General features: G+C 45.3%; 1 long non-coding RNA gene across 1 annotated transcript; it reads left to right on the forward strand.

Annotated features, from left to right (window-relative positions):
* The first annotated feature begins 206 nt into the window (after nt 1–206).
* On the forward strand, nt 207–3,747 carry LOC144458937 (uncharacterized). The gene is made up of 4 exons (XR_013488273.1): nt 207–602; nt 1,622–1,703; nt 2,077–2,296; nt 3,354–3,747. It is a non-coding gene; the product is annotated as an uncharacterized LOC144458937 (long non-coding RNA).
* Nucleotides 3,748–4,870: the final 1,123 nt, after the last annotated feature.

The following is a 4,870-nucleotide window of genomic DNA, read 5'->3' on the forward strand; positions in this document are numbered from 1 at the left end:
ACCTGAGCAAACTCACAGCTCCTGCCAGAGTTTACGCCTGCCGAATAGCATTGGCGTAATGGTGATTTTTCATTTGAAACGGCTATATTTAGTGCTATCTATTTTAATCACTGGGTCTGTATATTTTGGAGAGGAGTAGACCTCTGCGGATAATTCGGCTCACGGAACAAAACGCTCGAGCTTGTAGATCAAAGGTTATCAGGTGGGCTATGGGTCAGCGGCAGCTTGGCTCACAGCATCTGCTTACATAAGTCCTGTGTAAACCGAACAGCTTCAGATAAACACAGATTTTTAACGTGAAACTGCTAAATCCATTCTCACTGAGGATTATTCTCGCGGAAAAATATAAAAGTTGATTTCATGGATTCTTATGGAAGTTTGCACACCGGGGCGGAACTTTCGTGCGGTGAAAAAAGTTTCCGCCCAGACTTTGACGCCCCGCGGAATTCCAGTCAGGCAGGACAGCATGGGAGAAAGGTTGATAAACCTCGTTTCACAGCACCCCGTCCTTTTTGATAAAAGACGGGATGATTTTGTGCACAGTGAATTAAAGGACAACGTCTGGCAGTCCATAGTCTAGTTTGGTGGCAGCGATGAGAGTGGTAAGTGCTAAAGAAAGTTGATGTTGACGCTTGTTAAATGTTAGCTTGCTAGCTCGCTGCTGCTGCTGCTGCTACTCTCGTCCATGTTCAGCCACACCCGTTCACGCAGCGCGGACTTGGAACACAACAACAACGCGAAATCCCGCACCACATCCGTACCACGCCTGTGTGTATGGTTTGAGCGAGGAAAAGCGCTGCGGGAATATTCCGCAAATCCGTCCCGCATTTCTGCATTATTTGGAGAGGAGTAACGTTAGATCTCTGCCGATAATTCGGCTCATGGAACAAAACACCTGAGCTTGTAGATCAAAGGTTATCAGATAAACTAGCTGGGCTATAGAGCCACTGATGCTTTCCAGATATCGTGATTTCCCAAAACTGAATAAATACCACACTTAGCAACACAAAACTGCTTTGCTTGCTCAATCATGTTGTAACTAAGGTCCTGGTATTGTACATAGAGGGATATTTTGCCCCAAAATAATAAAAAAAGAGAGAATATAATTAAGTGTGCATAATAGGTAATGTGTGTATGACTGAGATGTCAACGCGCATGTAATTGTATCAGTACCTGGAATCAATTTTTGGCAGGTGAAATACTCTGATTTATGCATTGTAATGGCCCTTTAACTCACTTTCAAGTGGTAAAAAGCACTGGTTGAAGTCAAATCTTGTAAATATAACTCTGCTGAGTGATATTAAGTCATTTTGAGGCAGAATACCCCTCTCTGTGCAATACCAGGGGCTGGACTCAATTTTTGGGAAAAAGTGAGGGGAAAAAAATGGAAAAAATTAAAAAAGTGTAGATAGCCATTGCTGCAATCAGGTGGTGCAAACATGATCAAATGTAATTTTATGAGCTGGAAGAATCAAATGAAACATTGATCATAGGCATCTTTTATACAAATACATGGAGAGGTTATAAGAAGCCCGTAACATGTCAATGTGATCTGTGAAGTGTGGCATAGATCCATTGATGTTACTTAAATTCATTTACTCAATCTGAAATTTCATTCCAGGGATGCAACTGAGTGATGGACAGTTTTGTGAGAGAGAAGTTAACTGAATGGCAGCTTGACAGCCTGGCAGACACCTTTGAAGGTAAGTTCACATTTATTAAGACATGAAGTTGAGATGTTAGTGTTAAGAAACAGAAAGAGATCATTTCCTTGATATTTGACATAATGTTTAATTGCAAAACTAAAATGAAAATCTGCTCCGGGCTGGGCACTGTCCGGTGCTGAAGGCTTTCAGCAGCTTTGAGCAGTACCACCTGAGACAACTGTGTTAATAATGCTTCTGATCAAATGGTTATCACAATGTCAAAAATGAATAGGCTGAGGGTTGTTGTTCCCATTCATTGCTAAAAATTTCATTCACATTTTTTTGTTTTATGGCATCAACAATTTCTTTCTTTGTATAAGCCATCCCATCTGGTTTGCGTTTAGTTGGACGATCATTTATTTTTCAACAGGACAATGACCCCAAACACACCTCCAGGCTGTGTAAGGGCTATTTGACCAAGAAGGAGAGTGATGGAGTGCTGCGGCAGATGACCTGGCCTCCACAGTCACCGGACCTGAACCCAATCGAGATGGTTTGGGGTGAGCTGGACCGCAGAGTGAAGGCAAAGGGGCCAACAAGTGCTAAACACCTCTGGGAACTCCTTCAAGACTGTTGGAAAACCATTTCAGGTGACTACCTCTTGAAGCTCATGGAGAGAATGCCAAGAGTGTGCAAAGCAGTAATCAGAGCAAAGGGTGGCTATTTTGAAGAAACTAGAATATAAAACATGTTTTCAGTTATTTCACCTTTTTTTGTTAAGTACATAACTCCACATGTGTTCATTCATAGTTTTGATGCCTTCAGTGAGAATCTACAATGTAAATAGTCATGAAAATAAAGAAAACGCATTGAATGAGAAGGTGTGTCCAAACTTTTGGCCTGTACTGTACATATATATATATATATATATATATATATGTATATGTCTGGGTGAATACTCAATTCTCATGGGCTGCAGGATATCCGTTAAAAAGTGTTATAGCTCAGCTATAAAGACAAAAACAAAACATGAATCTGAAATGAAACCCATAAACAAAAAAGTTAAGGTCAAGTCCATCGCCGTTCTTTTCTGGGGTTTTCATATGGAAACGCCCACTCTGCCTTTACAAAAAGCAATGACATAGGTTAGAACAGTGTTGCCCTCCCTTCCTCTTCCATACCTTCCCCTCCCCACACACAAAAGGTGTCCAGTCCTCTAGTAGTCTCTGCTGGGAGATGTATACTAGCAATGCTGTTGCAACTTTCAAAAGCTCTTAGCTTTTATAGTATAAAAAACAAAATAAACTCACAAAAATATCAAGAAAGGAAATATTCTTACATCGGTTGTCCGTTATAAACCGTACACCTTTTGAATTCATCTTTCTTTCTTTTACCATACTAAGACAAGCTTGTCTGTAAAACACACTTAAGACTCAACAGACACAAAAATTATTTGTTAGCCTCTCCAGTGTTCAACTGTGGACCTCTCAAATGCCAGCTCTGGTTTGATTGAAAATAAATCCAAATCCATTGTGTTAGGTGTGAAAATATTGTGGCTCCCTGCTGCCTCTCTGATGCCCAACTTCCTTCTCACTTCTCTCTGCTTCACACCTCTCCTGTCCCCACTCAACATGTTTATTGTCCTATTGATTTAATGTAATTTCAACGTTATATTGCATCACTGAGTGACTGATGTTTAATCAACAGGTTGGGACCAATATGGTCGAGTACCTCAGTAAGACCAGCCAGCCATTTCCACACGTTCTGTGCCTGGGAGATGACACCACAACATCCCAGGCCTTCACCATCATCTCTGGGAATGCCTTGGAGTCGGAGTCCTTGCTGGGGGCAGTTGATGTATGCTTCAAGGCTTTTTATGTTTTCGACTTGAACTATACCAAACAATGCAAACAAATTTGGGAGTTTATCCAGCACGCAGTGTATGGTATTGAAGGGCACAAGTCCCCCTCTGTCTCATTTTTGAGGACAGCCATCTCTGCCCGCATTTGGTGAGTTTGGGTTTTGGATAGAAATTTAGTGAGACCTCACTAAAACCCAACCCAAAGGAGAGAAGAGGGGAGGGGAGTTGAGAGGAGGGGAGGAAGAGAAAGGGAAGGAGAGGGGAGGAAAGGAGAAAGGATGGGTGGAGACGAAAGGAGAGGGGAGGAAAGAAGAGGGAAGGGCAGGAAAGAAGAGGGGAGGGGAGGAAAGGGGAGGGAAGGAAAGAAGAGGGGAGGGGAGGGAAGGAAAGAAGAGGAGAGGGGAAGAAAGGGAAGGAGAGGGGAGGGAAGGAAAAAAGAGAGGGGAAGAAAGAAGAGGGGAAGAGAGGGGAGGGAAGGAAAGAAGAGGAGAGGGGAAGAAAGAAGAGGGGAAGAGAGGGGAGGGAAGGAAAGAAGAGGAGAGGGGAAGAAAGGGAAGGAGAGGGGAGGGGAAGAAAGAAGAGAGAAGGGAGGGGAGGGAAGGAAAGAAGAGGAGAGGGGAAGAAAGAAGAGGGGAGGGGAAGGAAGGGGAGGAGAGGAGAAGAAAGGGAAGGAGAGGGGAGGGGAAGAAAGGGGAGGAGAGGGGAAGAAAAGGAAGGAGATGGGAGGCGAGGAAAGAAGAGGGGAGGGGAAGAAAGAAGAGGGGAGGGAAGGGAGGGGAGTAAAGAAGAGGAAAGAGGAGGAAAGGGAGGGGAGGAAAGAAGAGGGGAGGGAAGGGAGGGGAGGAAAGAAGAGGAAAGGGAGGGGAGGAAAGCAGAGGGGAGGGAGGGAAGGGGAGGAGAGGGGAGGGAAGAAAAGGGAAGAGGGAAGGGAGGGAAGGAAAGAAGAGGGGAGGGAGGGAAAGAAAGAAGAGGGGAGGGGAGGAAAGAAGAGGGGAGGAAAGGGGAGGGGACGGGAGGAAAGGGGAGGGGAGGAAAGAAGAGGGGAGGGAGGGAAAGAAGAGGGGAGGGAAGGGAGTAAAGAAGAGGGGAGGGGAGGAAAGAAGAGGGGAGGAAAGGAGAGGGGAGGGGAGGAAAGGGGACGGGAGGAAAGAAGAGGGGAGGAAAGAATAGGGGAGGGAGGGAAGGAAAGAAGAGGGAAGGGGAGGAAAGAAGAAGGGAGGGGAAGAAAGGGGAGGAGAGGGGAGGGAAGGAAAGCGAGGAGGGGAGGGAAGGAAAGGGAGGAGGGAAGGGGAAGGGAGGGAAGGAAAGGGAGGGGAGGGGAGGAAAGCGAGGAGGGGAGGGAAGGAAAGGGAGGAGGGAAGGG

The sequence above is a fragment of the Epinephelus lanceolatus genome, chromosome 20 (assembly GCF_041903045.1).
Source record: "Epinephelus lanceolatus isolate andai-2023 chromosome 20, ASM4190304v1, whole genome shotgun sequence".
Lineage (NCBI taxonomy): Eukaryota > Metazoa > Chordata > Actinopteri > Perciformes > Serranidae > Epinephelus > Epinephelus lanceolatus.